Below are 25,834 nucleotides of genomic sequence, written 5' to 3'. Positions count from 1 at the left end.
AATTCTTGTAAATGTTACAATGTTTGAACATTTAAGGGATTGAAGATTCTTCAATTTCATGTTGAGCTGGGCATAAGTAAGAAGGCACTTTCACTAAACACATATTTGCCAAGAAAACGGAGGAGAAGGAATTAAAACCTTGTAACAAATTCCACTTCTTTCACTTTATAATCATTATGGAAAACATTTACTCATAAATAGAGATGAAATTCACTACCGATGCTCCCCTCCCCCTATTTAACAAGCCAAAACAGTAAAAATTAACTAATCCCAACAACTTGTGCTAGCCACTGAGCCTAGACTCCTAGTCACCTATTAAGCATGGACAAGATATGGGTACGGGTACAGGTGCAGGTGCAACACGAGTAATTTCTGAAAAATTACAAACATCACAGGTACAATGCTTACAAGTATTGAAATCGAATAAAGTAATACTGATCACATCTAATTAACAAGTTTCATTCACATTAGCAAGAAATTAAAAACACTCCCAATATGAATTTAAACCACCTTATAACACCATGCAAGCCACCCACTTGCTCCAACACAACAACGCATCACAAAACCAATCACAAACATCACAAGCATAGAGTGTTTACAAGTATTGAAATCAATTAAAGTATTATTCATCACATCTAATCAACAAAGTCCATTCACATTTGCAAGAAATTAAAAACACTCCCAATATGAATTTAAGCCACCTTATAACACCATGCAAGCCACCCGCTTGCTCCAATACAACAACCCACCACAAAACCAATCACAAACATCACAAGTACAATGCTTACAAGTATTGAAATCGAATAAAGTAATACTGATCACATCTAATTAACAAGTTTCATTCACATTAGCAAGAAATTAAAAACACTCCCAATATGAATTTAAGCCACCTTATAACACCATGCAAGCCACCCGCTTGCTCCAATACAACAACAACCACCACCACAAAACCAATCACAAACATCACAAGTACAATGCTTACAAGTATTGAAATCGAATAAAGTAATACTCATCACATCTAATTAACAAGTTTCATTCACATTTGCAAGAAATTAAAAACACTCCCAATATGAATTTAAACCACCTTATAACACCATGCAAGCCACCCGCTTGCTCCAACACAACAACCCACCACAAAACCAATCATAAACATCACAAGTATAGAGTTTTATAGGTATTTGAACAGATTTTACTTACTATGATCAAGCTAAGAGTACAAGTCTAATTTGTTGGCTAAGCTTTGGTCTTTGGCTTTCACAGATTTAAGCCTCTTTCTATTCCCCCACAGCAACCCAAACAATCACTAACCTTGTCATCACATTCAACCAAAAACCATTAAATTTCTAATAATACAGTTCTCACTCCTTGCTACCAAAGCCACCAAATACTCCAACTACAACGTACAAAATGAATATCAATATGAGTATAGCATAAAAAGCATGGGCACAGCAATGTTTAAGACTAAACCAAAAAATCCCAACTTCTAAAAATCCAATATAATGAAACAAAATTCTAAATATATTACACAAATTTTAGCATAATATTTTCATACATAACTTAATAATTTTTTGTTTCTCCCAAAAAAAAAAAAAAAAAAAAAACATTTAGGAGAATTTACTATTTTCCTTAACTCACATACCTTTTTTTCTAAGGACAACAATGTGAAAGTCAACTAATACTCTGTTATGCTTTCATTTGTCTACAATCTTTTCTAAAGGAATAATAATTTGTTAGTAAAACATAGGCATTTCCAAGCAATGAAAACACACCCACACACGTGTGTTTCTAAAGTGAAAATCTGCAATGGATAGCCTTTGCCACAAATTTTATCATATCTCCCCTTACTCCTTTTTTTTTTTTTTCTTCAGTTAAAATGCAGTGGCATAAGTTCCATAAAATTAAATAAATAAATAATCCCATCAAATTTAGAAGCAAGCACTGCAATACCCATTTTATAAATTCAAAAGAAAATTACCATCCACATATTATCAAATTTATAATAAAAATAAAAAATAAAAAACCAAAAGAACAACATAAAATAAAACTAAAAAAAATCTTAAAATTAATTTTTATTTTCAGTTCACCAACATTAAAAGAAGATGAATAGAAAGTACCTACAGTCGAAGATCAGGAGATTGAAAGCGTGTCTTAGCTAAGAAATGCTCGGAATCGTCAACCGTCGCGAGAATGGGTGTGAGTTACGAAGTCGACGGTGGTGACGACTTCGAAATCGTCGCGAATGGGTTCGTATCGACGTTGGTTGCCGGAACCGTCGCGAGAATGGGTGTGAGTTTCGAAGTCAACGGCGGTGACAACTTCGAAACCGTCGCGAATAGGTTCGTATCAGCATCGGTGGTCGAAACTGTCGCGAATGGGTTGGGTTTCTTCTTATCGGAGACGCTTGGCTTTCTTCTCATCGGCGACGGTTTTATTTCTTCTTATTAGCGTCGGAGATCGGAACCGTGGCGAATGGGTTGGGTTTCTTCTTATCGGTGATGCTTGGGTTTCTTCTCATCGGCGACGCTTGGCTTTCTTCTCATCGGCGACGGTTTCTTTTGGGATCGGCGACGCTTGGGTTCTCATCGTGACGCTTGGGTCGGCGACGCTTGGCTTTCTTCTCATCGGCGACGGTTTCTTCTCATCGGCGAAGCTTGGGTCGGCGAACTCAGGCGACGGTTTGGTGGAGAGAGTGAATCGGATTTGTTTAGGAGTATTTTTTTTTACCAAAAACTCTAGAAGAATGGCGCTGATAGGTATTGAAATGGGGCTAGTTTGGGAGTATTTATAGTGGTCTTTAGTGACGAAATGTTTTCGTCACTATTGCCCACTTCTAGCGACGAATTTCGGTTTCGTCACAAAAGGAGCTAGAATTTGTTACACTTTTAGCGACGAAATTCAAATTTCGTCACTAAAGAAACCATATTTTGTTAAGATTTTTAGCGACGAAATTCAAATTTCGTCGCTATAGAATACTTTTAGTGACAAATTGTGGTTTCGTCGCTAAAACTGTGAAATGAAAAACCATGATTATTTTTAGTGACGAATTTTTTTCGTCGCTAATTCTTCCTTATTGTGACGAAAGGATTTTCGTCACTAATACTATCCACAGCAATACCTACTGTGACAAAATATTTCGTCACTAAAAATTTCAACTTTTAGCGACGAAATATTTCGTCGCTATAGATTAATTAAACTCGTGCTAAAGTTTCCCTCTAATAGCGATGAAATTTATTTTTCGTCGCTAAATGTTATAATTTTTTTCATTATTAGTGACGAAATTCATATTTCGTCACTAAAGCTGTATTTTTAGCGACGAAAAATATTTCCTCACTAATTTTCGTCGCTAAAAATACATTTTGTTGTAGTAACCTCCACTATTAGATTCCCCTATCTGAGCCCAAGCTTCAATTATTCTAACGTTGAAAGTTGACACACTTCAGCCCTTTCAAATTACCGCACTGGCAATTGTTCAATGGTACAGGTACACCATTTTTAAATTACTCAAGATAGTTTGACGTTGCCTCATACGCCAACTTAAAAGTTTATGGGATTTTCATGATATTTCATGAGTAATGAGTGGAATAATCTATCCAAAATTAACATGATTTCCATTCATTATATGATTTTTATTTCTATAATGAGTATCTAACTGAATTTTACCCCCAAATAATACTTGCAATTTTGTAGTGGGTTTGAACATCACTCAAATTCCTGCACTAATTTTACCTCTCTTGATGCAGGATGCAAAAACGTCAAGAAGCAGAACACGTCTACTTCTAAAAAAACAGAAACAAAACACGTTTGTTTTTTAAAATAACCTCGAATCTACAAGGGATCTTTGAACCCACAAGGGTTTTTGAATCCATAAGGAGAAAAGGTTTGGAATCCTCTAGAAATTAGAAAGACAAAAGTTTGAATTTTACTGATTGAATAATTGTTAAAAAAATGTTTACACACTTAGGGGTCTATTTAAGGGTTTCGTAAAACTTCACAGACTAGAAAATATATTCTAAAATAACTCCTAATTAATACTTAACTATAACAGGAACCAAATTTGATCTAAAAAACATTAAAGACACCTAAAAACAAGGAAAGAAATGCCATAAACCTAAAATAACGAAAATTGCATAAAAATACAAAATATAACAAATTACAGAAATTAATTTGAAGATTCTATCCTACATCAAACCCCTCCACTTAAAACAAACTCGTCCTCGAGTTAAGGGTTGAAATCTTAAATATCGAATTAACAGAAACAAAACACGTTTGTTTTTTAAAATAACCTCAAATCTACAAGGGATCTTTGAACCCACAAGGGTTTTTGAATCCATAAGGAGAAAAGGTTTGGAATCCTCTAGAAATTAGAAAGACAAAAGTTTGAATTTTACTGATTGAATAATTGTTAAAAAAATGTTTACACACTTAGGGGTCTATTTAAGGGTTTCGTAAACTTCACAGACTAGAAAATATATTCTAAAATAACTCCTAATTAATACTTAACTATAACAGGAACCAAATTTGATCTAAAAAACATTAAAGACACCTAAAAACAAGGAAAGAAATGCCATAAACCTAAAATAACGAAAATTGCATAAAAATACAAAATATAACAAATTACAGAAATTAATTTGAAGATTCTATCCTACATCAAACCCCTCCACTTAAAACAAACTTGTCCTCGAGTTAAGGGTTGAAATCTTAAATCTTTCATGCCCAAAGAACAAATAATTTGAATGTTTGAGGCCCTTGATCTTCTTTCCATATTTGCAACTCATCAATGGAATAAATAAATCAACTTGAATTTTTGTTTCCTTGGTTTTCATGTAATTGAAGAGATTTACCAAATAAGAACTAACAATCGAATTAACTCTGTCAACCCCAATAAAATCAATAAACTTCGGTGTATTGCTTACCACCAAAATAAAAGGATCTTGAAATTGAAAATCATATGATTTCATTTCATTGAGATCCTTGAAACTTTCCTTTTCAATTTCTTCTTCAATGGTCTCTACGGCATGATGTATAATAATCCAGTTCTCAAATCCCCTTCTTTCATATTATTCACAAACACAAAATTCCCTTTCTTCATAAAAAATTTAAAAGTTTAGTGGAGGAAAGCTTAGCAAGGGTCATTGAAATTAATTTTGGTAGCAAAGATTTCAAGCATATCTAGATTACCCTCTGCGACAGTGGGAATAGTGATAATATCTTCCATCCGTGTCACTTTGAATGATCGTTCAAAGAAAATATTGGGACATCAATTACGTTAGCTGAATGAGTAATAGACCGAGGAATATTGTTCAGTGAATAAAAAACAAGGAAAAAAGATGTGGGGGTTGGAAATTCAAATGATTAAGATTCTTCATAGTGACATCTCTCATGGTACACCTGTGATAGCGAGAAACCGAAGCCAGACTTATAGCATGAAAAAGAAGACCTGTCCTTGTTACACCAACTCCACTACAGATTAGAATCATTAGATGACACACCTGTAAGGAAGAAGCTAGAGAACCTATGGGCATGACAAAGAAGACCTCTTGTTACACCAACTCTTGATTACATGACACACCTTAGAGCATTAGCATCAGAAAATGCTACTCTATTATATTTTACCATCTCAAAAAACTATTTTATCAATTATATCATACCATTTTATAATACTTCCAGCATCCCAAACTTTTATTTTCCTATTCTACTCATTAAAATAATATATCTACACAATAAAATAATATTTCCTCCTATCACCATCATTAGTATTTCCCCTAATCATAATAAAATATTAGTTTTTTTTTAGAATTGTACTACAATGCAATTCTAAAGATAGAATTGCACTGTAGCACTATTGCAAAAAAATTTGCAATACTTAGCAATAACATTTCCTGATGCAATACATTTTGGGACTTGAAATGTTAAATATCCCTTACATTTGACATTAGCATTTTCCAATGCTAATGCTCTAAGGAAGGTAAAAATATCTGTATCGGATATATGTCTCCTCAACCGGTGGGCCCCAGTGTACCTTCTCGTAATGAAGAAGCTAGAGAACTTGCTTCTCAAAAAAAAAAAAAAAAAAAAAAGCTAGAGAACTTATGGCATGACAAAGAAGACCTGCTGTTACACCAACTCTGGATTTTTAGAAAGTTATAAATCGTGTAGGTGACAATTTGACCAAACTGGGTATTCTGGAACAGTTTGCCGCAGAAATGGGAAAACGTTTCAATAATAATAATAATAAATAAATAAATAAAAATAAAAATAAAATAAACTGGCTTTAAATTTGCACCTTTGCTTTCATACTAACTTGGCTTTATTCTGAAAAAAGAAAAAACAGAACATAGTAGTAAGTGATAACCATTGTAACAAATAAGACCGCCGACTCGACACAATTTCAAATTCAAGGTGATAACCTTTAAGTGAAACATTTTTCATATATAAACTTCAATGAGATGATAGTTATTTAATTTTAACTTTCTATTTTATAAATTCATATAAAATTTAGAAACCAAAACAATATTTTAATCAAAAAAATTATAATAAGAAAGTTAAATACTTATTATTTAATTGTTATTCGCCAAAAAAATGTCTTATTTTAAATTTTAAAGGAATTAAAAAAATATTACCATCATAACACTTGTGAAAATTTTTTTATTTCTAGTACTCCTATAAAAATATTTTAAAAAAAACAAATAGACTTTTATAAACTCGCCAATCATCACACTTAAGAACATAAATATCAAAACCGGCGTCACTAACTCTACAACTTGTTGTCAATCCCATCATGGGACTTTTACCAAAGCTAAGGCAGAGTTTTCTACTTCCGCCTACAATTTGAGACTTTGAGGTTCAGATGCCTCTTACGTTAATATCAATCTTATTCTTGCAATTTTGGATTACTGGGTCTGAACATCACCCAAGTTCTTGCACTAATTTCATCCTATCCCGTGCTATATATTTGCTTCTTCTTTAGCTGCTATACAGCCAAATTAGCCCTCTCAAGACAACATAGAGTTGTAACATCCCAAAAAACACATTACATGGGGATTTCTTCAAGCCTGAGTTCAGCTCCACCATCCTCATCTTTTTGCATGCATGCTGTTATTCTTCTCGGATGGTATGGCTTGTTACTCACCTCAGTGGTCAGTGGGAATAATGAGACGGACCGGTTGGCATTGCTTGAGTTCAAAGCCAAGATAATCCATGATCCTCCCAGGGTTATGAGCTCTTGGAATGACAGCATCCACTTTTGTCAATGGCAAGGGGTTACATGTGGCCGCCAACACCAAAGGGTCACCATATTGAACTTGCAATCTTTAGAACTGGTAGGCTCTATATCTCCATATGTTGGGAATTTAAGTTTTTTGAGGAATCTAAGCCTACAAAACAATAAACTTCATAATGAAATCCCTCCAGAAATTGGTCATTTGACCAGATTGCTAATCTTAGAACTGTACAATAACACATTACAAGGGGAAATTCCAAGCAATTTATCTGGTTGCAACAACCTTGTCGCCCTTCGTGTTGGTTATAACCAATTGGTAGGAGAAATTCCTACTACGCTGACCTCCTTGACAAAGCTCCAATTCTTTTCTATTCATATGAATAATCTTACAGGAATTGTCTCACCTTTTTTCGGGAACTTATCATTTTTAAAAGGATTTTCTGCAACTTATAATAATTTGGGTGGGAGTATCCCTAATTCTTTTGGTCAATTGATGAAACTTTCATTTTTTAGTGTGCAGAATAATAGGTTTTCTGGAACCATTCCTCGCTCAATGTACAATCTCTCTTCTTTATTGACTTTTTCTGTATCTGGAAATCAAATCCAGGGGTCTCTTCCATTCGACATTGGTATCACTCTACCAAATATCGAAGTATTTATCTTTGCTGACAACCAATTTACTGGATCTATCCTTGTTTCAATATCTAATGCCACAAATCTAGATACATTTGAAATGGGAATTAATAAACTAAGTGGAAAAGTTCCTTCTTTGGAGAAGCTAAATAGATTGACATTTTTAAGCCTTTTCCTCAACCATCTTGGAAGTGGGGAAACAAATGACTTGAGTTTTCTCTGTTCTTTGACAAATACTACTTATCTCACCTTTTTGGATATAAATGGCAACAACTTTGGGGGAAAGTTGCCTAGATGCATTGGCAACTTCTCAACTACTCTTTTTGCTTTTTATCTAGATAATAATAAAATATCAGAAAACATTCCTGCTGAGATAGGAAATCTGATCAACTTGGAGGATTTGCGGGCTTGGAACAATAAATTATCAGGTAATATTCCTTTTGAAATTGGAATTCTTCATAAGTTACAATATTTAGATTTATCCCAAAACAAATTTTTTGGAAACATTCCATCCTCCCTTGGAAATTTAACAGCTTTGACAATTTTGAAATTAGGAAATAATAACCTTCAAGGCAGCATCCCTCTAAGTCTAGGTCAGTGCCAAAATTTGCTAAGATTGTATCTTAATAATAACTATCTTAGTGGTACCATAGCCTCAGAAGTTATTGCTCTCTCATTCTCCCTAATTACTTTAGACTTGAAAGCCAACCAATTGACTGGTGTCCTTCCCTTAGAAGTAGGAAATTTAAAAAATTTAGAACAATTAGACATTTCTGAAAACATGATGTTTGGTACAATCCCAACAACTCTTGGAAGTTGTGTGAAGCCAGAATTTCTAGCCATGAGAAGAAACTTCTTCCAAGGAGTCATTCCTTCATCTTTGGAATCATTGAAAGGTATTGGAGTTCTAGATCTATCGAACAATAATTTGTCTGGTAGTATTCCAAAAATTTTGGAGTTTTGGGATTTGCAAATATTGAATCTCTCTTACAACAAATTTGAGGGTGAGGTACCAACAGAGGGAGTTTTCAAAAACGTGAGTGCAACTTTGCTTAAGGCAAATGATAAACTCTGTGGAGGCATACCTGAGTTTCAACTTCCTAAATGCAAATACTTAAATTCCAAGAAGAGGAAGATGGCCCAGACCTTGAAGATAATAATCTCTACAGCTTCTGGGCTTTTTGGAGTAACTTTGATTTTGCTGCTTCTATTTCTTTATTATTTACTAAAGAAAAGGAATGGAAGTACCTCAAGTGATTCAAATTTGAATGTATCTTACCAAAGTCTCCTAAATGCAACCAATGGATTCTCTTCTACTAATTTAATTGGTGTGGGTAGCTTTGGGTCCGTTTATAAAGGAATTCTTGATCAAGGTAGACATATGGTTGCCATCAAGGTGCTCAACCTTTTGCGTCATGGAGCTTCCAAAAGTTTTATGGCCGAGTGTGAAATTCTAAGAAACATCAGACATCGAAATCTTGTAAAGGTGCTCACAATATGTTCCAGTATTGATTATCAAGGTCGTGATTTTAAAGCTTTGGTATATGAGTTCTTGGGAAATGGCAACCTAGATGAGTGGTTACATCCAACTCCAAGAACAAATGAGGCTGTTGAGGAACCAAGGAAGTTGAGTCTTCTTTGAAGACTGCATATCGCCATTGATGTTGCTAGTGCATTGGATTATCTTCATCATCATTGCCAGACGCCAATTGTTCATTGTGACCTCAAGCCAAGCAATATTCTTCCTGATGATGAAATGGTTGGACATGTAGGCGACTTTGGCTTGGCAAAATTCCTTCATGATGCTACCCAGGATTGTTCTACTAATCAATCAAGTTCCATTGGGGTTAGAGGAACAATTGGTTATACTCCTCCAAGTATATATTAAATTCTTAAGTTTTTTTTCCCTTCTCTCCATGGTTCCTTACTATAGTTTCAAGCATGAAAAGAAAGTTTTAGTAAGGATGTATTATATCTAGAAAACAGAATATGGTATAATCTTTAAAAGTTGTTAGATTTTTTTCTTTCCCCACTTTTAATTGTATGACAACATGCCTATATTATAATTTTTTTTTTTTTTTTTTTTTTTTGTGCAATTGCAGAGTATGGTATGGGAAACGAAGTTTCAATATATGGTGATGTCTATAGTTATGGCATATTATTGTTAGAGATGTTCACAGGAAAAAGGCCAACTGATAGTATTTACCAAGATAACTTAAACCTTCATGACTTTGTTAAAGCAGCTTTGCCCAAACATATCATTGACATTGTAGATCCTTTTCTTCTTTGGGAAAGACAAAAGGAAGAGACAAGGAATGACTCTCAAAATGAGGATCCAAATGGAAGTTTCAACATTCAAAAATGCTTGATTTCGATACTTGAAATTGGAGTTGCTTGTTCCACACAATATCCAAGAGAAAGAATGAATATCAATGTTGTTGTAGTTGAGCTGCATAAAATTCGACAAAACATTCTTTAAACTAGCATACCCAACGCAACGACTTCAAGCCACAGGTAAATTTTGTTTTCTCATTGGGATATAGAATTTGGTAATGTCTCCACCTAGACCACATGATCTAACTTAATGAGGCAACTCCAAATGTTTATGGGAAGATGGGAATAAGGAATCATATAGTGATTAGAAGGCCACATTCTTTCATATTAGTGCTTTTTTTTTCCTAGCAAAACTGAGAAGAATGAAGCCACTTAAAAATTGATATGGTCATTCAGCTATACATACTACATAGGATTAGGAATGAGCCCAATTAATACCTAAATGTAAAATGTGTCTTTTGTCCTTTAAATATATAGCTTGTTTAAAAAAAATTTCAAGAACAAAAAATCCAAAGCGGCCTAAAATGCTTTGTCATTTGGGTGATTTCCACTATCGGAACGAGGGAGATCACAAAGTTAACTAATTTGTTGGACAATCATCTTTTTCTCAAAAGAAAAAGAAATTAAATTAATTTCTTGCTTTTTTTTTTTTTTTTTTTTTTTTTTTTTTTTTTTTTTTAGAACTTATGGCATCCACTCTATAATGATTAGAAAATAAACTTTATCAATTGAGCTAACTAAAATTCACATCTTGCTTGCTTATAATTCTAAATCTTTTTATTTAATGTGTTAATTCTAAATCTCCTAATTAAATAAATGAATTGCCAATTCCATAAATATAAAATGAGTTGAGATTTGATAATTGCACAAATTTGTTCTCTTGTACCATGAATTTTCTTTAGGTAAAATAAAAGTTGATACTTAATTTACAAATTAAGTTGTAGGTAATGAGTTAATAATTTTTTTTTTTTTTTTTACTGATTGGAAAGACCTCACTCACCACATCATCATTATTTGAATCCAAAGCTTATTATTATATTGGAATTTATCTTCTTTCAGCGGAGATGCACAGGTGCACATGGCTGATGACTTATCATGGAGGTTGCCATCATAGTTTGCCAAGTTTATGATTTGTAACATTGGATTTGGAGCAAATAATTTGTAGCACCCTAGTTTTTTAATTCAGCACTTTTTTTTTCCTGTATCAAGTTAGTATCCCCAGTACTATATTGTAAGTCATTCTCAGTCTCCACAACTAACTGGGTCTGTTGCTGATTTTTTTTTTTTTTTTTTTTTTTTTTTTTTTTTTTTTGAGAATCAACTGAGTCTGTTGGTGATGAATGTTATAAATTGTACATGATGTTATAGTTTATATATAAATTATATAATAAAATTTCTCCCTGTTGCCCATAATTTACATGCTCCGATTTTGAATAAAATTGATAACAAAAATCTGCAAAATAAAATTGATAACAGGCTGCCAGGACAGACAATTCCAATTAGATAATCTCAGCTTTTGAAACGTTGCATACGACCTATTGTAGATTAAAAAGTTGTACAGGCTAAATTAACAACTCTTGAAAATTTTGAGGGACTAAATTGTATTTTAACAAAAATATGTGAGACAGTTCATTTTCAATGCTTGGTGTGTTATGTACTCTAGACAATTTTTATTTAATATGATTTTCTCTTTCAACAAAACAGAAAATTGTCTCCTTTAAAATGTGGTTGGACAAAGTTTTTCTCTAAACTAATTTGAAGAAATCTCACCACTATGTGGAATTTACAAAATCATTTATGTGTATTAGTTAAATAAGTCATATAGCTCATTAAATAGGTCATATAACTAAAAATTTACGTAAATAATTTTACAAATCACTACTTTGTTGGATGAATTTACCACAAATCGTTTTGGAGGAAAAATTTTACCAATAAGCTTATGATTTGTTTTCCCTTTTTTTTTACTCTACCTTGTCTCCTCTGAATTTTATTTTTTCATATTACTGTTTTTTCCCTTAGTTTTCGATTTTAATTAACTTATCCTCCTTCAATTTTTTTTTTCCTACCTCTCTCACTAATTAATGGATCAAATAAGCCCATAGGCCCCATCTGCAAACCTACTCATAACTGGCCTGGCCCAGTATTCCAATTAGAATTTCAAAAAAAAAAAAAAAAAACCCCAAGCCTAGAACCAACTACGAATCCGAATGGGTGAAGAGGAACCAAGCCGAATCCAAAACCCATCAAAAAATATAAATGCCAGTATTCGTCTAAAATGAACCCGAAAAGATATTGGGTTGTACGAGCATGAACCATGCATATGTGTTTCTGGCAGCACAATAAAAAATTGAAAATTTTTTTATTAAAAAAAAAACTTGTTATTTTTTTTAGATAGTTTAAATTAAAACATCAATCAGTTTTTTGTATAGGCGGGTAATTTTCATTTAATCTAATTTCCTCTTTTAACAAAATAGAAAATTATCTTCTACATGGAATGTACATATCATTTGTGTGTATAATTTAAAAAATTCACATGATTGATTAAATATGTCATGTGACTTAAAATACACGTAAATAATTTTACAAATCACCGCATAATATAAGAATTTACTCCAAATCATTTTGAAGATTTTTTTTTTTTTTTGGTTAAAATTTTGAAGATTAACTTTTACCAATTAAGTTTATGATTTTGTTTCCCTTTATTTTATTTTATTTTTACTCTATCCTGTCTCCTTTAGATCTTTTTTTTTCATTTTATTGTTTTTTTTTTCCCTTAATTTTTTCTTTTAATTAATTTATCCTCCTTGGAATTGTGTTTTTTTTTTTTTTTTTTTTCCTACCCACTAATTAATGGATCAAATAAGCCCATAGGCCCCTTTTTGCAACCTACTCTTATCTGGCCTGGCCCAAAATCCAATTAGAAGTTCAGCAAAAAAAAAAAAAAAAAAATCAATCAATCCTAGAACCAACTCCTAATCCGAAGGGATAAAGAAGACCAAGCCGAATCCAAAACCCATCAAAAAGTATAAATACAAAAGCCGAAGCCAAAATCCGCAACAGCATAGTCTTCTCTCTCAAGACCTGCGACTATCCACCGCTCAATTCTTGATATTGCTGAGGTAATATTGGATTCTTAACTTTGATTTCTTTTCTGGTACTGGACTCAGAACTCATGTCATACCGTATTCGTACCTATATGGTGTCCATGTCCATGCTTCCTAAATCTCTGACGCTCTGTTTGTTTCAATGGAAAACCTTGTGTAAAGATAGTTTTCCGTGTTTTTCAGTATTTGGTAGCATAAAAAAAGATAAGTCAAAGGAAAACTATCTTTGGTTAACATAAAAAGTATAGCTTATTTTTAGACATTGTTTTCCATTAAATTTTTTTGGAAAACAACTTTATCTCACAGCAAGTTAAATAAGGGAAGTTAGGAAATTGTTTTTTTAACTCATTTAAAATTGCTACCAAACATTGGAAAATGAGATAATTTTATAGAAAATAATTTTTGAAAAATGACTCATTTTCTAGAAAACATCATTGCTGAAACAAACAGAGCGTACAATAAAGACCTATAGGCTACAGACCATGGTGTATTCAGTTTTCATCTCCTACTTTCTGTAGAACCCACTATAGCACCACTTACTGTAATTCTCCAATTACTTAAAACTCTAAAGTCATTTTCTGTTAATTTCTACAACACAAAAATACTGCTACTAAAGTTCTTATATACCAAAAGTTCCCTTAATTAGTGCCTATTTGGCTTTGTGCTAAGTACTAGGAGAAGGGTAACTAAAAACAGTGCGGTAATTTTATCAAAAGAGCTTTAAGGCCCTCCAAAAAGCCTTTAGCAAAAGCTCAATTTAAAGAAAAAAAAAAAAATTATAAGCTCATTTGTGGGTTTTTTTATTTTTAATAAAGATTAGAAATACTATTACTAGTTACGCTAACCACGGCCTGAATCTATACCCCCTAAATGCCCCAAACATTTTGTATTGGGGGAGATACCGACTCACCTAAGAAGTGCAGTGGTGCTCGTGCTATTAGAAAAACCATACTTCGACTTAAAATAAATAAATGAATAAATAAAAGATATCCAATATTCTCAGTTATATATTGTAAGTCATTCTTAGTCTCCACAACTAACTGGGTCTATTGGTGATGAATGTTATAAATTATGATGTTATATTTTATAAATTATATGATAAAGTTTCTCCATGTTTGCCAATAATTTACATGCTCCGAGTTTGAATAAAATTGATATCATCATTTTATTACTTGCATGGATTGGTTGCTTGAGCTGTGATCTTAAGGACTTATAACTTTGGCCTAAGATGGGCATAAGATTATATTATTACATGCAAGTTATATATCAATGTACTAAAAAACTCCACTGTATTTAGTTTTCCTTGTCTTTTTTCTTTGCATTCAGTTGCTTACTTGAAAGCCTAGGAATATTAGAAGTTTATGATATTGACAAAATTTTTGAAATGCAAGCTTTGACAAGAAAATTGGCACTTTGCTAAAAGCCTTACAGATCAATCGGTTGGCATCTCTTAGTGTTTCCAAGACATCCAGAATTCAAATTCATCTTTCTCATTATAACTGTCGAATTATCAAAAAACAATTACCACTTTCATCAGAAGTCTTATTTTTATATATGATTGATTTGTTTCACTTTCCTTAAAGTTTAATGGTTTATGAATTTTGTCAAGGCGATGAACACTTTAACAAAAACCTATGATACTGAAGTGAGTGTTACGGATTATGATGTTCATCCATGGAATCAGTTTTTTTTGGTAGTGTGCTTGTGTGTGTGAAATTATCAAACTAGATTTATTTATTTACGCTCCATTCTAATTTCTGTTTTTGAATAATTCAGGATTGAAAGAACTCTACGGGCGTGAGTGTGAAAATTAAAGAACTCTAATAATTCGGATTCATAAAGTATAAAATCTAGATTGATTTTTGTCTTTTTGGCCTCTTTTTTACGCTCTATACTTGGATGATGATGTGGGTTGGAAAATTATTATTATTATTATTTTTTTTTCCTTTGAAAATTTTAGTGAAAAGTGTGCACTTTACTGGCCAAAAAGTAAGGAATTATGTTTCTTCTCATTTTTATAGGATCAGGCTTGATCAACATGTGAATACCATATCAGGAATCCCAATCTAGTATTGAATTCTACAATGTAGTATGTAGGGGCGAGGGCCCAAAAGGACACTAATAAGTCCGAGGAGAAGATAGTTGTTTAATGTTCCCAATTACAGTCTCAAAGGTGGGAACAAGTGAAAAGTTGTCCGAGGAGGAACTCCTCCTCGGAAATGATGAATATGGTTCATAGCATGTACTCCATCAGTTAGCATAACCCTCCGAGAAGCTCCAACAATAGAGACATGCCTCACGAACATACGGGAAGAAAGGAAATCTAAAAATACCTAAGAGAAAGCTACCACCACCGCATTAAATGCACTGCAGCTACTTTTCTGGCCGCATTTATGTGGACAAGGCCTCTAAACAGTGCTGCCTTGACTACCACAACTCACAGAAAGTCAAAGGGGGTGTTTGATGGGAGAGGTACTCAAGTAGGGGTTCAGATGATCGACAAGTGTAGGACCAAGATGACCCAAAGGGAGCTATATAATATGAGAGACCCTCCATGAAAAAAGGATCGTAAAAATAGAGATATAATACTATAGCACCCAAAAACCATACTTGTATCCAACTGTGATTAATTTATATGATAAAAAACCTCCTCGGATGGTGAATTCATGCAGTTATATTTCCTTTACTCTTAGGGGTTCAGATGATCGACAAGTGTAGGATCAAGATGACCCAAAGGGAGCTATATAATGTGAGAGACTATACATGAGAAAAGGATCGAAAAAATAGAGATAGAATCCTGTAGCAGCCAAAAACCATACTTGTATCGAACTGTGATTGATTTATATGATAAAAAACCTCCTCAGATGGTGAATTCATGCAGTTATATTTCCTTTACTCTTACTTGGTCAACTTTTGAATCCATACAAGCCGTCGTCCAACTCATTAAAACCTAGTTCTTTAGCCCACTCTCTACAAATTCATTGTATTGGCCTCATTGGGCCAAGTTCCCATACACCTTGGGCTTGGACTGCAAATCACAACCCTACATAGTACATTAGTACTATTTTTTTTCTTTAAATAGCTCATGGATTCTAGTACTTCCTTGCTTTTCCTTGAGGATTTATATTGGGTTTTGTATAGCTTATAAATTACACTATAGCCTTCGTATTTTTATAAAATTTGGGTCTTTTACAATGGGATGGGCCTTTATTTCTAAGGGATAAAAAAAAAAAAATTAGTGGGGGCCTTAGGTCTAGGCCTAAGTTGCCTAAGCCTCGGGCCAGCCCTGATTGCACATATACATAAGAGCATTGCTTCTAAAGTAATGTTTGGGAGATGTCACTAGTACATTCCAAACCTTTTTTAAAAAAATTCCTTCTACATTTTCTCACTAACCAAATATTGCCTAAATGGTCCACTAAATTACTTAATATAAAATTATCTAGAAATCAACATATAAATTAAGAAAACAAATTGAGCCCTAATACAAATTGAGTTAAATTTTGTGTCTAAAAAACCATTAAAAAAGGGTACAAATTTATATTTGTTACAGTAGAGGAATCTTAAGAACAAGGGGGGAGTAACAATCAGCATATCATAGCACTCCAAATCCAACTTGGTAATGTAGAAGTCTCAATAAATGCTTAAAGGATTCCATAATTATATTATGGTGTAAATAATTCATGTTACATGATGTTTTTAAATTCTCTTATCCTATTGTAACTATTGAATTTATCTCAAAAAAAAAAAAAAAAAAAAAAAAAACAAGTTTAAACATCACAATACTGAACTTAGCCAAACTTTTTCCAAATTATAAAAGATACTAATTTTCATTCTTTGCAACATTATGATCCATGGACAAAACCATTATAGATATAATGCTATTAGTAAAAGCCTTTTGGAAGACTAAACAAATTATAAAAAACAATAGAATGATTAATACAACAAAACAAAACTCTGCAAAACTAATCCACACAGGCTGCCAGGACAGACAATTCCAATTAGATGATCTCTGCTTTTGATCCATTGCATGGATCTAATGTAGATGAAAAAGTTGTACAGGCCAAATTAACAACTCATGAAAATTTGAGGGACTAAATTGTATTTTAACAAAACTATGTGGGACAATTCTAGTAGGATGATCTCAAATTTTGGCTCATGCCGGGGGAGGGTATATGATGTAATCAATGTATGTAACGCACTAACGCCCCTTTCAAATAGAGATAGGTCTCATGCTTGTGAGGTCCACTCTCACATGAAAGGGGCACTATATATACCCATTACACAATATTCTTTTTTGATTCTTGTTGTATTATATACCCTAGACACTTAATTTTCATTTAATCTAATTTCCTCTTTTAACAAAATAGAAGATTATCTTCTGCATGGAATGTACATATCATTTGCAGTGTATAATTTAAAAAAGTCACATAACTGATTAAATATGTCATGTGACTAAAAATACATGTAAATAATTTTACAAATCACTACATGGTATAAGAATTTACTCCAAATTATTTTAGAGATAAACTTTTACCAATTAAGTTTATGATTTTGTTTCCCTTTATTTTTTATTTATTTATTTTTACTCTATCCTGTCTCCTTTAGATCTTTTTTTTTTTTTTTTTTTGATCCTTAGTTTTTTCTTTTAATTAATTTATCCTCCTTCGAATTGTGTTTTTTTTTTTTTTTTTCTTTCCCTACCACTCTCACTAATTAATGGATCAAATAAGCCCATAAGCCCCATTATGCAAACCTACTCTTATCTGGCCTGGCCCAAAATCCAATTAGAAGTTCAGCAAAAAAAAAAAAAAAAAACCAATCCTTTTTTATTCTTGGTGTATCATATACCCTAGACACTTAATTTTCATTTAATCTAATTTCCTCTTTTAACAAAATAGAAGGTTATCTTCTGCATGGAATGTACATATCATTTGCAGTGTATAATTTAAAAAAGTCACATAACTGATTAAATATTTCATGTGACTAAAAATACACGTAAATAATTTTACAAATCGCTACACGGTATAAGAATTTACTCCAAATCATTTTAGAGATAAACTTTTACCAATTAAGTTTATGATTTTGTTTCCCTTTATTTATTTATTTATTTATTTATTTTACTCTATCCTGTCTCCTTTAGATCTTTTTTTTTTTTTTTTTTTTGATCCTTAGTTTTTTCTTTTAATTAATTTATCCTCCTTCGAATTGTGTTTTTTTTTTTTTTTCCTACCACTCTCACTAATTAATGGATCAAATAAGCCCATAAGCCCCATTTTGCAAACCTACTCTTATCTGGCCTGGCCCAAAATCCAATTAGAAGTTCAGCAAAAAAAAAACCAATCCAAGAACCAACTCCTCCGAATGGATAAAGAAGACCAAGCCGAATCCAAAGCCCATCAAAAAGTATAAATACAAAAGCCGAAGCCAAAATCCGCAACAACATAATTCTCTCTCTCAAGACCTATCCACTGCTCAGTGCTCGATGTTGCTGAGGTAATATTGGATTCTTCACTCTGATTTCTTTTCTGGTACTAGACTCTGTACTCATGTTATACTAGTTTCGCACCTACCATGTCATTTTATAATTTTTCAGAAATTATTTATAGTGCCTGTGTCCCCGCTTCCTATTCATTTTTTGTCTTTTTGCCTTACACGATATACATTGATGATGATATGGTTCGTAAAGTTTTTGTTTTTGCTTTGAAAATTGTAGTGAGAAGTTTGCAACTTTATTGGTCAAAAAAGTGAGGAATAATGTTTCTTCTCATTTTTTTTATAGGCTCAGGCTTGATGAACATGCCAATTACCGGAGCTTTGGTCTTCTAAATTTTCAATGTTTTTTTTTTAGCTACTTTGAGAGTATAGTCTTGTATATATAGAAAGCCATTTTAATATGTACAGCTTGAGAATTCTGTTGCTTCTCATGGTTGAGTGGTTACCCAAAATTTTGAATGCTTTCAAAGTAAGTTCAAATATATTGTCCTGCTTTTGCTTTTCTTATAGATTTTTGTAGTTTTTTTTAGATACTTGAGAGGCTTTTCTTATAGCATTGTTCATACAAAGGTCCATTTCAATATGTACAGCTTGAGAAACACAGTTGCATCTCATAATTGAGTTGTTACCCAAAATTCTGGATGCTTAAAAAGCAAAAGTTGAAATATATTGTCTTGCTTTTTTTACTTTTTTATTTTTTAGTATTTTTATTTTAAAAATAATTTAATAGTTATAATAGAAACGAATTATTTGGACCACGTCTTTATTTAATAGTTAGGATCCTTCCAATTTGATTTCACAGAAAGCTGCTGCATAAATGAAGAGTACTGCTTGACAAACCACCACTGGCTCGAGATGTGCGCACTCCTTTTTTGTTTGTTTCTATTTTACTGTAATTCATTTTTGTTAGATTTTCTTTTAGTTTTAGAGCATTTTGTTTGATGTGTGATGTGGGGAAATACCAACTGGGTTTTCCATTTGTGTTACTGTGATGTAAAGTTCATTACATGTATCTCTATTGACCCATTTCGGGTACATAATTTAAAACTATAAATTTTGTAATTAGCTGTATGATTTAGTCTATTCTTTTTTCTTTTCTTTTTTTGATGAACTATGATTTAGTCTATTCATGAGGTTAGTGGAGCCCTTAATTGATAAAGCTGTATTCGTGGGATAATTGATATCAATCTCATGTATACGTTTATGTTAATTGCATTTTAGAGTCGGTGTCCTAATAAATTCATACTGATCGTAGGAACGAAACAAAATATTAATTATTAGGTGTCATTATTTAAAAGCAAATATCAATCCATAAATCAAAGAGAAATGGTAGTTCTTTTCCCTTTATTCATGTATTCTAATTTTTTCAATATAAAAATCTTTTTAGAGCAGCTAAGCAAGGGCGTGATTTGGGCCCCATTCATTTAATTGTGTAATTTAAAGAGGTTTTGTCAAATAAGAAAATAAAGGGGGTTCTTATTGGTACTTGAAAACTTTAGTCTGGATAAAGAAAAAGTGGAGGATATGAATGTTTAATTGTTGGTCTTTCTTAAGTTGTCCATTCCTTTAATGTGGCTTTCTTTAAGAGTGCACGCGTGGCGTGGGTGGCGTTTGGAGAGTGCTAAATTGGGGTCAAATGTAGACGCATTGGAAGAATCTAAAAGTTGCTTGCTGTAATTTCTTTATTCTCACTTTAGCATTTTTTTTTTTTAATTTCTTTATTTCCTTGAAAATTAAACTCTAAAAGTGATACATGTAAAGCTTATATTAATAGTGTAAGGGCGGATTTTGGGGCCCAGGCCCAGTGAGCAGGCGATTCTGGCCCAAAAGACCCTCAACAATGAATTTGTAGAGAGTGGGTCGAAGAACTAGGTCAAGACAGAGTGCACGTAATTGTTAGTAAGCCATGCAACCATTTAAACGTGGGAACGTTTTATTAAATCTCCTGGGATAACGGTTCATGGAACAACAACTTAGGTTTTTCTTACAGAACTTCTCTCCTTTTCTCTCTCTTTTCCTTACTTTTTACTCTCCCTCTTCCGATCCCCTGATCATGGGGGTTTTCTTCTCTTATATAACATCCTTCGAATGATAATGGCCCTACACTTGTTGATCATCTAGGCCTCTACTTGAGTGCCTGTCTCATAGGACATCATCCTCATTTTCTGTGAGTTGCACTGGCCAAGATAATACTGTTCTCCTGTCCTCTCCACATTAATGCCACTGGAAAAGTAGCTTCCTTGCATTTAATGCGGCAGTTGTGGTTGCCCCCTTGTGCGTCCAGCATTTTCCTTCTACTTGGGACGGTTTCCCACTATGTGAAAGGTGTGTGTTGGACTCCCATTTGATGCGTCCGAGGAGATATTCCTCCTCGGACGCCTCTTAAACAGGCCCGGCCCGGCCCAACAGGATTGGACTGGAAGTCCTCACTTCCTAATATGGTTGGGCCCCGCATGGGTGCCAATGCCCACTGTTAACTGATGAACTTCACCCCCACAATAGCCCCTCAAAATTCCGACTCTTTCTTCTTGATCCGAGGAGGAAAGGCAGGATTTTGATACCCACTGGATGGTTCGCTGGGGGTCCCTGCTTTGCACGTGCGGAGGCGTGCCCTTACAGGCCTCATTAATGCTGCAGGCATTTATTGACCCTGGGAGAAGTAACTGCAGCTTTTGGGAGTTTTACGTTCTTTCAATCCAACGGTTGGAGACCGGATCAATGGTGGACAACATTTCATTTGCTCTAAGCGGGAGTGTGTCTGTCCAACTCCCTCTGAGTATATAAGGTTTTGGAAGGCGTTCCTTCCTCGCTTTTGACGAACACTCCAGTATTCAGAACACGTTAGAGCCTTCTCCTTCAGCACGTTCTTGCCTTCGCCGCCGTTCTCTTGAAGATTCCGTCGAGCTTTTTACCCGTAAGTGCACGCTTCTTCTTCGTTACTCTTCGTTAGACAAACTGCCTTCACACTGTCTAGGATTAGAGGGGATGGGTAGGCTTGAAAAAATGGTAAACTCTCCGGCTGGTATGGCGGGCTTCAGGGCGAAGTATCGTATCCCACCGGAGGTAGGTTTAGAGTATTGCTACCAGAAGGAGATTTTGTTCAAGAGAAGAACGGGGGAAGTCGCAATTCCAATGATAGCCTTCGTGGAAGGAGGAATGACAATTCCAATGGGGAGAATAACTAGGGACTACCTACGTGGTCATAGGTTGGCCCCACACCAGTGCACCGCGAACCTGTTCCGGATCCTAGGGTGTGCCGACGCCTTAAACGACCAGATGAACCTCATCCTTTCATGGCACGACGTGGTTCATCTTTATGAATGCCATAAGCTCGGCGACTCATATTACCTAAAGTCCAGGACTGACGAAGTGAGGTTGATATCCTGTCTTTTCAAGTCCAGCAAAGGCTTGAAGGACGACCATCTGATCGTCTCCGGACCATGGCATGACGGCCTTCACTGCCCGACTAGGGCAGGAGAGCCAGGTGGGGTGTCATAGAATTAGATTCCATGTGGAGGACCTTAGTTTCGAGCTCTCCCCCCTTTTTTTCTTTCTTTCTTTCTTTTCCTTTTTAAACTTGTTGGTTTGGTTGCATGCCTCCTCAGACTAACACAAACCCTTTAATGGCCTTTGCAGACAAGGAGCGAACATCCCCTCAGCTGAGCTTAGTCAACGTCCCGGCTCTAAATTTCCTCCTAAGATCTGAGATTTTCGTGAGCGAGGATGGACAATTACAGTCGACTCCTTTGATTTTGGACTACGTTCCTCTCACTCGATCCTTGGTGGATCCCGGCCAAGCTATAAGGGCTGGCAGTCTAAGATTAGCACGTATTGACGTATCCATACCGGGGTTCCTTGCTTCCACAGACTTACCCCCTATTCAGCTGCCTCCCCAACGTGCCTTTCCCCCAGTGGTTATCCTGGAAGAGGAGGCTGGTTCTTCGCATTCATCCTTGGAAGAACAAATAGACCAGTTTCATTTTCCTGAGGAAAGAGAGGTGTCGGCCAGGGTAGTAGAACTCTCGGACTCCGACGCCGATCTAGACCGTGCTTCAGCGGCTCCTGATACTGGCATCGCACAAGTTGACATTAGCGAAGAAATTGAAGAAGAAGGAATGGACTTGAAGCCGAGGACAGGCCTCAGGGGCCTTCTATCCAACAGGAGCAAAGGACAGTCCTCTAAGGATGTCCCGAAGGAACAAGCTGCCACTAAGGCTCCCGCTCTTCCTCTCCCTCCTTTCTCGTCAAATGTGGCGCTGCAGCCTATGACTAACTTAAGGAGAAAAAGGCAGGTAGAAGAAACGGGGGAGGGAGAGATTGGCCGTGAGAAGGCCAGGCCTCAGAAGAAGGGCAAGGAAACAAAAGAGCCCCGAGATAAGAGGACTAGGTCCACTGATACCCGAGATGAGGCAGCCACTCGTAGGGAACAACGAACATGGTCGCCTCGGATTGAATTGGACGGTGCCCCGATCCCTTGGGATGCGACCCTATGGGAATCCCAACGAGAGCAGGCATCGTACTTGGCCGAGGCCCTGCAGCAACCTCTTCTCTTGCCTCGTGATATGGAGGGGCTCAGAAAGACTCGCCAACTAGAACTTTTCATGTCCTTGAAGAGGGACATGGCCATGGTAAGTGGAATCTTCTATCTCGTCCCTATATTGCGCACTCTATTATCGTCATGTTTTAATAGGGTTTTTATTTACTTCCAAGCGCAGGTCACTCAACAGATTTTTGTTGCGGAGGAATGGGCCAAGAAGGCTCGCGAGGAGTTGCATAGGGAGGCTTAGTCCCGCTATGCCGCCGAAAAGGCTGCTGGAGATCTCAAACAAGATTTTGAGCATCAAGATAAAGAAATAAAGGAGGTGAAGAAAGCTCATGCGAGCGCGGAAGCCGGCCTTAAGAATGCCGAAAAACAAGCTGATGAACTGCGCATAAACCTCCGCCAATCTGAGGAGAAACTTACAGCGGAGCAGCATGCGGTCTCCACGCTCAAGGCTAAGCTTGCAAGGACCAAGGAGGAGGCCCGCTTGGCCAGAGAAGCTGCTGAGAAGGCTGTGGCGGCCTCCTATGAGCGTGGAGTTCATGATACTGAGGCTAGGCTGGCCGAGGAGGTAGCCATCGTCTGCAGGGAATACATCACCACGTCTTGGGGTGTAGCCCTTGATCGGGCAGCTGTCCCAGCGGATTCTGATCTCAGGAAAGCTGAGAACATCTTCTTCCCAGAGGAAGTACGCGAAATTCCTGATGAGGATGCCTCCAAAGAGCCTCTTCCAACAGACTCCTTTATTCTCGAGGCTGGGGGCAATGAGCAGGCCGCGCAGGACAAGCCACCCGAGGACAGCCTTTCCATCAAGGAGATCGTCGCACAGGCCAAGGAGGTTGCCCCGGGGACCTAAGTAGCTGATGGTCAGCCCACTCCTGCTCAGGCCCCTTAGGAGATTAGTGTAGGATTTATTTGTCTCATCTTTTATATTTCGTTTTGTTTTGCCTCGTCAGTGTTTGTAAACAGAACTGCTTTTATATTTTAATGACAAAGGTTATATTCTTTCAAATATTATTGTCTACCTCCCTTCCTTTTTTTTTTTTTTTTTAATCATGAATGGATGTTTATTTCTTCACTAACTATTGATAACCAAGCGTGAGTGAATACGTGAATAGAACGATAGTTAATAATTAGGCGCACTGGCTGCGAACCTTATTCTTTCAAGTCCCCGATCCGAAGAGCCAGATAGGATTTGGGCCCTTTTTATCACTTACGGAGAACTGCCTCGTGGTTAATTTCCCCCAAGTCTGTGGTCCGAGGAGCCAGGCAGGATTTCGGTTCTGTTTAACACTTAGTTGGAATTGCTTCGTGGTTAATTTCCCCCAAGTCTGTGGTCCGAGGAGCCAGGCAGGACTTGAGTTTTGTTTAACACTCGGCTAGAATTGCTTCTTTGTTAATTTCCCCCAAGTCTGTGGTTCGAGGAGCCAGGCAGGACTTGGGTTCTGTTTAACACTTAGTTGGAATTGCTTCGTGGTTAATTTCCCCCAAGTTTGTGGTCCGAGGAGCCAGGTAGGACTTGGGTTCTGTTTAACACTCGGCTAGAATTGCTTAATTGTTAATTTCCCCCAAGTCTGTGGTTCGAGGAGTCAGGCAGGACTTGGGTTCTGTTTAACACTTAGTTGGAATTGCTTCGTGGTTAATTTCCCCCAAGTCTGTGGTCCGAGGAGCCAGGCAGGACTTGGGTTCTGTTTAACACTTAGTTGGAATTGTTTCGTGGTTAATTTCCCCCAAGTCTGTGGTCCGAGGAGCCAGGTAGGACTTGGGTTCTGTTTAACACTCGGCTAGAATTGCTTAATTGTTAATTTCCTCCAAGTCTGTGGTTTGAGGAGCCAGGCAGGACTTGAGTTCTGTTTAACACTTAGTTGGAATTGTTTCGTGGTTAATTTCCCCCAAGTCTGTGGTCCGAGGAGCCAGACAGGACTTGGGTTCTGTTTAACACTTAGTTGGAATTGCTTCGTGGTTAATTTCCCCCAAGTCTGTGGTCCGAGGAGCCAGGCAGGACTTGGGTTCTGTTTAACACTCGGCTAGAATTGCTTAATTGTTAATTTCCCCCAAGTCTGTGGTTCGAGGAGCCAGGCAGGACTTGGGTTCTGTTTAACACTTAGTTCAAGTAACTGCACAGCAATACGGCACTAAAGATTACATCTTTCATTAATAACAGTACCTTTTCAGGTTGTTTACATTCCAAGGGCGTGGAACTACACGTTCATCCAAGTCTTCTAAAAAGTAGGCTCCTACGCCAGCTACGGAAGTGATACGGTACGGTCCTTCCCAGTTTGGTCCGAGCTTTCCCCATGCGGGGTTCCTCGCAGTGCCCAAGACTTTCCTCAGTACTAGATCTCCAGGCGCCAATGGCCTAGACTTCACCTTGGCGTCGTAACCTTGCTTGAGCTTCTGCTGATAGTTAGCTAGGTGGACCATCGCGCCTTCCCTTCTTTCATCGATGAGGTCCAAGCTCTTTTCTAGAAGTTTGTCATTGGTAGCGGGACAAAAGGTGGTGGTCCT

General features: G+C 35.9%; 1 pseudogene; it reads left to right on the top strand.

Annotated features, from left to right (window-relative positions):
* Positions 1–6,990: 6,990 nt before the first annotated feature.
* Positions 6,991–10,331, top strand: LOC115984769 (annotated as a pseudogene).
* Positions 10,332–25,834: the final 15,503 nt, after the last annotated feature.

Source organism: Quercus lobata, chromosome 4 (genome assembly GCF_001633185.2).
Source record: "Quercus lobata isolate SW786 chromosome 4, ValleyOak3.0 Primary Assembly, whole genome shotgun sequence".
Taxonomy (NCBI): domain Eukaryota; kingdom Viridiplantae; phylum Streptophyta; class Magnoliopsida; order Fagales; family Fagaceae; genus Quercus; species Quercus lobata.
This window is presented reverse-complemented; position numbering and strand designations above follow the sequence as displayed.